Source organism: Triticum dicoccoides, chromosome 4B (assembly GCF_002162155.2).
Source record: "Triticum dicoccoides isolate Atlit2015 ecotype Zavitan chromosome 4B, WEW_v2.0, whole genome shotgun sequence".
Classification (NCBI taxonomy): Eukaryota; Viridiplantae; Streptophyta; class Magnoliopsida; order Poales; family Poaceae; genus Triticum; species Triticum dicoccoides.
In genome coordinates this window covers 525,936,481-525,946,817 of record NC_041387.1, presented here as the reverse complement: position 1 = coordinate 525,946,817, position 10,337 = coordinate 525,936,481, and the positions used below count along the sequence as shown (strand labels likewise).

General features: G+C 41.7%; 1 pseudogene; it reads left to right on the top strand.

The window, feature by feature from the left end:
- Window positions 1–9,464, top strand: part of LOC119292783 — a 42,620-nt pseudogene extending 33,156 nt beyond the window's left edge.
- The last annotated feature ends 873 nt before the right edge of the window (window positions 9,465–10,337 follow it).

Genomic DNA, 10,337 nt, shown 5'->3' with positions numbered 1-10,337 from the left:
CCACCAGGGCGCGCCTGGGCCTCCTAGCGTGCCCTGGTGGGTTGTCCCCTCCTCGGGACCCCCCGGTGCAACCAAAGCCCATCTTCTTCCTTTTGGTCCATTAAAAATCATCGTAAATTGGCGTGGCATTTGGACTCCGTCTGATATTGATTTCCCGCGTTGTAAAAAACATGCAAAAAACAACAATTGGCACTTGGAACTATGTCAATATGTTAGTACCAAAAAATGATATAAAATGTCTACAAAATGATTATATAAACATCCAAGATTGATAATAAAACAACATGGATAATCAAAAAATATAGATACGTTGGAGACGTATCAGCATCCCCAAGCTTAACTCCTGCTCGTCCTCGAGTAGGTAAGTGATAAAAACAGAATTTTTGATGTGGAGTGTTGTTTATCATGTCATATCATATTCTTTTCTTTGTAGCATGTACATTTGGACTTTTATGTGATTCAAAGCAATAATCTAGTTTTGACATAATGATTTGGATACTCAAGCATATCAACAAGCAACCATGTCCTTCAAAATATCAATGCTAAAACAAGTTATCCCTAGCCCGTCATGCTCAAACATTGATCCATTCATGAAACACACTCGAATATTAGCTACACCCAATACTTAAGTACGATTATGTTACACCCTAGTTGGTGCTTTTATAAGAGAGGATGGAGACTCAATTTCAAAAATAAAAATTGCATAAAGTAAAAGAAAGGCCCTTCGTAGAGGGAAGTAGGGATTTGTAGAGGTGCCAGAGCTCAAAGCGAAAAAAGAAGAGATAAAAACCTTTTTTGGGAGGTGAATCCATCCCACCAACGAAAATGACTTGGAGCATCCCAACACTTTCCATGCTAGATATATCATAGGCGGTTCCCAAACAGAAAATAAAGTTTATTCCTTTTTCCACCATAACTTTCATTTTCCATGGCTAGCCGTATCCACGGGTGCCATCCATACCAACACTTCCCAAGAAATTTATTATTTGACAACATAAAGTAAATTCATTTTTGCATTTCGGGACTGGGCAACCCTAAAACCTTTGCCTTACTCTCGTGCAATGACAAGTGAATAAACACTCATCGTGAAATAACACATCTAGCATGGACAATATTAGCCACCCGTTACCGTTCCGCGAGCGAAACAAACACACAAAAGAGAAGTTTATTTTGAAAATTAGAGATGGCACATGCAAATTTGCTTAGAACGGCAAAAGAATACCGCATATAGGTAGATATAGTGGACTCATGTGGCAAAACTGGTTTAAAGGATTTTGGATGCAAGTACAGGTCACACTTGGTGCAAAATGAAGGCTAGCAAAAAGTTTGAGAAGCGACCAACCAAGAAACGAATAAGCTCATAAGCAAGCATTAAGCATAATTAACACCGAATAATGCACCACAAGTAGGATATAATTTTCATTGCATGATTATTGACTTTCGTGCATGCATAGGGAATCACAAACCTTAACACCAATATTCTTACTAGAACACGATTACTCATCAACATAACTCACATATCACATCATCATATCTCAAAACTAAGAATCAAGTTTATTTTCTCCAATGATCTTCATGACATAATTTTCTTTCTTTCTTTATCCTTCTTGGATATCTATCATTTTGGGACTAATTTTCATGTGCTGCTTTTCATAAGCTCAAACAAATATAAGTGAAGATCATGAGCATAACATATTTTCTTTCTCTTAAAGTAATTTAAGTGAAGCAAGAGAGAATTTCTTCAAAATTTTACTAACTCTCAAATAAATCTAAGTGAATCAAGAGAGCATTTCTTCAAAAATACTAAGCACACCGTGCTCAAAAAGATATAAGTGAAGCACTAGAGCAAGTCCATTGCTCATAAAAATTTAAGTGAAGCATAGAGAGCAATTCTAACAAGTCATGACATAATTTTAGCTCTCTCAAATAGGTGTGTCCAGCAAGGATTGATGACTTAAAACACAAAATAAAACAATCAAAGACACATATCATACAAGGCGCTCCAAGCAAAACACATATGATGTGACGAATAAAAATATAGCCTCAAGTAAAATACCGATGGTCGTTAAAAAGAGGGGATGCCACTCGGGGGCATCCCCAAGCTTAGTTGGTTGCTCATTCTTGGATAATATCTTGGGATGCCGGGGCATCCCCGAACTTAGGCTCTTCTATCCTTCTTTCATCCATCGTAAGATAACCCAAAACTTGAAAACTTCAATCACACAAAACTCAACAAAACCCTTGTGAGATCCGTTAGTAAAATAAAGCAAACTACTACTATAAGTGTTGTGTAAAACCATTTTTTTGTATTATATCTACTGTATTCCATCTTTTCTATGGCAAAAACTCATCAAAGAAAACCATAGAGCCATCAAAATAAGCACACAACACAAAGAAAACAGAATCTGTCAAAACAGAATAGTCTGGAGTAATCTGGAACTTTAGAATACTTCTGTAACTCCACAAATTATACCAAATTAGTACGACCAGCGTAATTTGTAAATTAATCTCCTTCAAAAAGAATCAGGGCAAAATCTCTTTTCTGTGATTTATGAGAATTATTTTCATGAGCGCAAAGTTTCTGTCTTTTTCAGCAAGATCAAACAACTATCACCCCAGAAGATCCTAAAGGCTTTACTTGGCACAAACACTAATTCAAACACAAAAAACGCAATCATACCAGTAGCATAATTGTGTTAACATACAAGAACATAAATCAAAAAGCAAAAATAAATTTTATTCATTGGATTGCCTCCCAACAAGCGCTATAGTTTTACGCCCTTAGCTAGGCATAAAGCAAGGATCAAAGTTTTGTCTTCCAGAGTTTTGGCAACTTTTGTAAGGGTTTTCTCAAACTTGGGAGGCTCTTTACGCCTCCCTAAACTCTCCATGAAAGAAACCATCTTAAGATCCAAAATATCCAAACGCTTGTTGCAAAGAGTAATCAAGGTATTCATGCGATTGATACTACCATTGAGGTGCTTGAGGGGTTCATTATATTTCCATATTTCGACCATATGTTTATGTAAATCACCAAGTTTGTCCAACATTTGAACTCCCTTAGGGGTAAAGGAAAACCGCTTCTTTTGAGGAGGAATTCCCAAAATTCCTTCCAAAATTTCATAGGCAGCGTTTGCATCAAGCTCAATAAAATTTCCTTCAGCGGCAAAATCAAGAAGTTGTCTATGATGCAAAGCTAATCCCATGTAAAAATTATGAAGCAAAACCTTTGCATCCCCCTTTAGGTTGGAGACACGATACGATTCCATAAGCCTATACTAGGCATCTTTCAAATTTTCTCCTTGTCTTTGCTTGAAGTAAAGAACTTCAAAATCTGGTGACAAAGGAGGAGTAGGGATGCTAGCCATCGGGACTAGAGACAAGAGATCGGTGAAAAAGAGAGGCGAATAAAACGGCAATTTTTTGTTAAGTGGGGGAGAGGAAAACGAGAGGCAAATGGCGAATAATGTAAATTGCAAGGAGATGAGATTGGTGATTGGGAACCTGGTTATATTGAAGATCCTCCCCGGCAATGGCGCCAAAAATTCCTTTTGATGTTGCTTGAAGCTACGTCGGTATTTCCCCAAAGAGGAAGGGATGATGCAGCACAGCGGCAGTAGGTATTTCCCTCAGATATGAAACCAAGGTTATGAACCAGTAGGAGAACCAAACAACACAACGTAAACAGCCCCTGCACACAAATAACAACACCTCGCAACTCGACATGTTAAAGGGGTTGTCAATCCCTTTCGGGCTACGGCGCCTCAAGATAGGCAAAGGACGTGAGGTAAATTTGTACTAGATTGATAGATCGAACACCAAATAAAATAAATAAGAATAAATTGCAGCAAGGTATTTTTTATTTTTGGTTTAATAGATCTGAAAATAAATTCAAGGAAAAAGTAGACCGCAAGGCAAATATATGAGAAAGAAGACCCGAGGGCCGTAGGTTTCACTAGTGGATTCTCTCGAGAAAGATAGCAAACGGTGGGTGAACAAATTACTGTTGGGCAATTTATAGAACTTCAAATAATTATGACGATATCCAAGCAATGATCATTACATAGGCATCACGTCCAAGATTAGTAGACCGACTCCTGCCTGCATCTACTACTATTACTCCATACATCGACCACTATCCAGCATGCATCTAGTGTATTAAGTTCATGCAAAAACGGAGTAATGCAATAAGAATGATGACATGATGTAGACAAGATCCGCTTATCTATTGTGGCAGATATGGATCCAATCTTTTTATCCTTAGTAGCAACGATACATACGTGTCAGTTCCCTTTCTGTCACTAGGATCAAGCACTGTAAGATCGAACCCACTACTGGGCACCTCTTCCCATTGCAAGATAAATAGATCAAGTTGGCAAAACAAAACCCAAATATCGGAGAATAAATATGAGGCTTTAAGAGATCACGCATGTAAGATATCAAAGAAACTCAAATAACTTCATGGATATAAAAAGATGTAATTGATCATAAACTCGAAGTTCATCAGATCCCAACAAACACACCGCAAAAAGAGTTACATCATATATATCTCCAAGAAACCATTGTATTGATAATCAAGAGAGAGAGAGATAGAGAGGAAGCCATCTAGCTACTAACTACGGACCCGTAGGTCTACAAAGAACTACTCACGCATCATCGGAGAGGCACCAATGAAAGTGGTGAACCCCTTCGTGATGGTGTCTAGATTGGATCTGGTGGTTCTGGACTCTGCGGCGGCTGGATGAATATTTCATCGATTCCCCTAGGGTTTCTGGAATATTGGGGTATTTATAGAGCAAAGAGGCGGTCCGGGGGGGGGGGTACCCGAGGTGGGTGCAACCCACCAGGGCGCGCCTGGGCCTCCTGGAGCGCCCTAGTGGGTTGTCCCCTCCTCGGGACTCTCCCAGGTGCAACCAGGGCCCATCTTCTTCCTTTTGGTCCATAAAAAATCATCGTAAATTGGCCTGACATTTGGACTCCATCTAATATTGATTTCCAGCGATGTAAAAAACATGCAGAAAATTGCAACTGGCACTTGGCACTATGTCAATAGGTTAGTACCAAGAAATGATATAAACTGACTATAAAATGATTATAAAATATCCAAGATTGATAATAAAACACCATGGAATAATCAAAAAATATAGATACGTTGGAGACATATCAAGATGATAACTGATTTTAGAAAATTAAACAAAGCTACTATAAAAGATCGTTACCCCTTGTTTTTATTGATCAAATGTTAGAAAGACTATCTAAGCACACACACTTTTGCTTCCTTGATGGATATTCTGGTTTCTCTTAAACACCCGTATCACAATCTGATCAAGATAAAACCACCTTTACTTGGGATGTGGAGTAATTGATCCCGAGCACACATGCTCTCGGAATCTGTCCCGCTCGATCCGTTATTGTTATTCAGGACAAGGGAAACACGCGACAGTGGCCGCACGCAGATGGGGACGTGGAAGCGATAAAGAAAATAGGTTAATCTCCTGGACGGTGGGGCAGCACGCGATTTTCTTCCAAGGCCGTTGCGGGTTAGCGTCAAAGCCATGGCTCGACTCGTCAGCGAAATCTTGATCCGCGCATCAGTCACCGCTAACAACGTTAATGAGATGGAGTAAATGAAGGAGAGGGTAGGCGGTAGGTGGATGTGGGTGGCTCATTCTTATCGCATTTGTTGGTCGGCTTCTACCAGGCTCCGTAGGCGGCGACAGCGACAACTGCGCTAGGGTTCCTGAAGCTCTGCTCCGGCGTCAATGGAGTTCTTGATGCAGCCCTTCAACAGGTGTGTAATAAGTCCATGTGTGTCGATGTGTGATCTTTCTTATCTTCTTCTATCCGATTTTGGATGGTAACTCATGGGATCTACACCTCTCGAACTTGCTGTGTCTCCGTGTGTGGTAGAACCTTGATTGAGGAGGTGACGGATAGTGAGTTGCCAATGGAGCCGGTGCACCACACTGTGCGGTCGCCCCCAGGCGGAGAAGTGGGAGGTGCGAGTCCTTAGATTAGTAGTGGGCAGATCTGTCCCCCATCGGCGGAAGGACAGGCCAGGAGTGGAGATAAGGCAACTGCTTCAGAGAACTCCGTAGAGCAGATTGATCCAAAAACGCCTGCTTGGACACGAAGGTATAAATAGTGGGATCATTCATTTGTTTAGTAGCAGTTTGAACAGACAAGTTCATAGTTAATCTCTAGCCCTGCAAAAATTAGAATGAGCGACAAAGCAGATATAGGCTTTACATTTCTGAAGTGTGATGAAGTACAATACTGAATGTTAGACAGCAGACTGACGAAATATAGATATGTGGTTTGCATTACTGAAGGCTGATGAAGTATGATACCGAATTTTAGACAGTAGACTGACGAAATATGCACTGCTGGAAAATGCGTCCCGGTATGCAGTGTCTAACATAATGTGGGTTGGTTAGTAGCTGTGACTAATTCCGATTCTGTAGTACTGGTAGCAAAACTATTAGTTTGTGGGATGATGTAACATGTTATGTTTTCACTTTAGGGTCAGGATAGGTGCTGCAGCACCAGGGCGTGCACCATGCCCAGATAGGATGACCGCATTAGAGAAATCAGTCTGTTTTTTAGTCCCCTGGGGAGAATGTCATTGTACCAAAATTAGGGCTCAGTTTCGATACACTCGGCGAGGCCTACGATTTCTACAATCTACACTCCTGGGAGAAAGGCTTCAGGATTAGATATGGGAAGAGCATGCTTAATGTTAACCGGACAAAATGCATGCAGGAGATCGTGTGTGGTTGCGCGGTATGCTTTCGTTCAGATGAGACTTTCCAATTTATGCATATCTGTCTTGCTGTTATCTGACACTTGGTGGCATGAACTGATTGTAGGGGAAACCAATAGTGGAGAATACTCGGTCATGCCGTTGCGAATGTCCTGCCCTTGTAAGATTGCTGTGGTCAAAACTCAAAAGACAATGGGTGGTACATAGCAGAGCACAAGGATAATCACAATCATGCCTTGTCCAACACCTATGGACAAACTTTGCACTGGCCATCGCACAAGCACATCAACGTGTACAGCAGGGATCTGGTGAAGCAGCTGCGAGAGAACAATGTGAACCTATCCAAAGTGTACAACATTATTGGTAGTTTCTTTGGGAGGATGGAGAATGTACCATTCACAAAGAGAGCGCTCAGGAACTTGTGTGGCAAAATCAGTCGTGACCAGGCAGAGGATGACGTTAGGAAGATAATGGAGGTGTTTTAGGAAATTGGTGCTCAGGATCAGCAGTTCACATACAGGGTACAAGCTGACAAAGAAGGAAGGATAAGTAGTCTTATGTGGGCGAATGGAAATAGCCGACTTTAGTATACCTTCTTCGGGGATGTAGTTACTTTCGACACCACTTACCGAACTAATCTTTATGATATGCCATTTGGGTTATTTGTCGGGGTGAACAACCATTTCCAGAGCATCATACTTGATGGTGTGCTAGTGAGGGATGAGAAACAAGAGACATTTGAGTGGGTATTCTCCGAATTTGTGAGGATGATGGGTGGCACTCGACCCCGAACAATTCTAACCGATAAGTTATAAGTTATTCAAAATTATAAGCATGAAAAACGTAGTTTCCAATGATGAGCAATGTGGATGGCACACTTTGCTTATTGTATGAAACCTGCTTTGCATGTGCAGACCAAAATTGTGCAATGGAAATTGCCATAGAGAATGTGTTGCCAAACACAGCACACAAGTGGTGCAAGTGGCACATGTTGAAGAAGGCGAAGGAGTCCCTGGGTCCGCTGTATTCAAAGAAGAGTGATTTTCAGGTAGAGTTCCACAAAGTTGTTAACCACATGTTAACAATTGATGAGTTTGAGGAACCATGGAAGATGCTCATCAAGAAGTACAACCTAAGAGCTCATAACTACATGACCAATCTCTACGAGATCCAACACAAATGGGCGAAACCATACTTCAAAGGAGTGTTCTGTGCGAAAATGACTAGTACTCAACATAGTGAAAGAGCAAACCACATGTTGAAGAACTATGTCCCTCCTGGGTGCCCTATGCACATGTTTGTGAGGAAGTACATGTTGCTGCAGTTTGACGGAGAAGCTGAGGAAAATTATGAGGAGAAAAGAACCAGAATTGGAAGGAAACTAAGGGCATTTCTGGTTTGCACTAATTACTTTGCATATGTCTGTAGCTAATATCAAATTGGTTTATTGCAGGGCAGGCCTCTTCTACGAGCAAACATAGCTACAGAAAGACATGCTGGATAGATTTACACGAGAGCTATGTTTGAATAGTTTGGCCATATCATCTACGAATGTGGTGCATACTAGGTTGAGGAGATTGAGAAGGGGAAAACATATGTCGCAATCCATTCTAATGCAGCTCGTAGAGAGAAGTGGTGCAGAATTTCATACAAGGTGACTGTGATGGATGGTGGCGACGAGTTTGATTGTGAATGCGATCAATTTTCCCACATGGGCCTCCTCTGCAGCCATGTACTCAAGGTGTGACGATGTAAATCACATTGGCGTTCTATACTAATAAGATAATTTCTTACTATGATTATGACATGTGTGACTGCTGCAGGTACTGGACTTCATCCGCATATCAGAAATTCCTAAGAAACACATAATGAAGAGGTGGACAAGAGACGCACGGGACGTCCTGCCTCCACATCTGAGACAGTTTCAGAGAGACAATGCTGACAAGAATAACACATTTAGTTAGCAGCATTTCAAGATGTATATGCATGCAATGGAGCTTGTGCGGATGGGAGACACAAGTGTTGAGGCGTATGAGCACCTAATGAAATTGTTCAAGGGTTGTGCTGAAGAAATGAAGCCATTTGCAGATATTATAGACGAACTTGGACTCGAAGACAAGATAGCTGAAAATGGTCTGGTCGTGAACAAGGAATCAACCATGGGAGATGATGCTGGTGGTGGGGTAAAAAGGAGCACACCTAACGAAAATGATGATGTGCACTCAGCAAATGAATATGGCAATGCCATGGCTGGACTGTTGCCTCCTGCAAAGAGGAAGGAAATGGGAAGGCCTACAACAAGAAGAGAGAAAGCTCCGTACGAAGGACTCAGTAAGAGAACAAGATTCTGCATGATTTGCCGTCAACAGGGGCACAAGCGGACGACGTGCCCTGACCGAGGCGACATCCCAAAACAACCACGGAAACCAGCAAGATGCAAAAATTGTGGGGTCGAAGGTCATAGGCGAAATATGTGCCACAAAGTGGGGCAGATTAGGATGGAAAAATGATGTAATATCTTGTTGGATGTGTGTGGTCTGGAGAATGAAAATGTAAGCATATCCTGTTATGAGTGGATGACATGAACCTGTAAAATGCATGACAAAATAACTTTGTGTGTGGAAAATCATGGTTGCTAATATGAATGACCTTCTATATGGGAGCAGCAGCATGTTCTGTATTCGTCAAAAAGCAGGGGTGCAAAAATGTAATGATGTTCAAATTAAGATTATGCATGCACAGTGCTGGTGACTGGTGCATGTGTTCGTGTGCTTGCATTGAGCCGGCCCTGGTTTGATGTGTGGAGTTAATGCAGCTCCACAACTGTCACCACATTAGCGCCATACGTGTTCAAAATTTAAATCGCAAGGGCAGGATGCCATGGCTGCTGGTCTACATATAGGGAGGGGTTGTGGGTTTGCATACACCTAAAGTACATGCAAGAACCCACCTGAGGGAGGTGCGCGTATGAATGGAAATGCTGGCTTACACGGTGGATCGGGTGTGACAAGCTCGAAGCAGTGTTTGCTTGGTGGGATTCCGGCGCCGGAGGTAAATCTGAAACATAAATCTGTCAAATAGTGAAACTGTAGTTGCATATTATGCATAACATTGTCAGAGCATGCTGATACGTCTCCAACGTATCTATAATTTATAAAGCATTCATGCTATTTTATTATCTGTTTTGAATTATTACGGGCTTCATTATACACTTTTATATTACTTTTGGGACTAACCTATTAATCGGAGGCCCATCCCATATTGCTGTTTTCTTGCCTATTTCAGTATTTCGAAGAAAAGGAATATCAAACGGAGTCCAAACGGAATGAAACCTTCGGGAGCATGATTTTTGGAAAGGATACGATCTGGGAGACTTGGAGTTCAAGCTAGGGAAGGCTCGAGGAAGCCAGGACATAGGAGGGCGCGCCCACCCCCCTGGGCGCGCCCCTATCTCCTGGGCCCCTCGAGGCTCCCCCGACCGACTTCTTTTGCCTATATATTCCCATATACCCTAAAACCATCGAGGACGAAGATAGATCGGGAGTTCCACCGCCGCAAGCCTCTGTAGCCACCA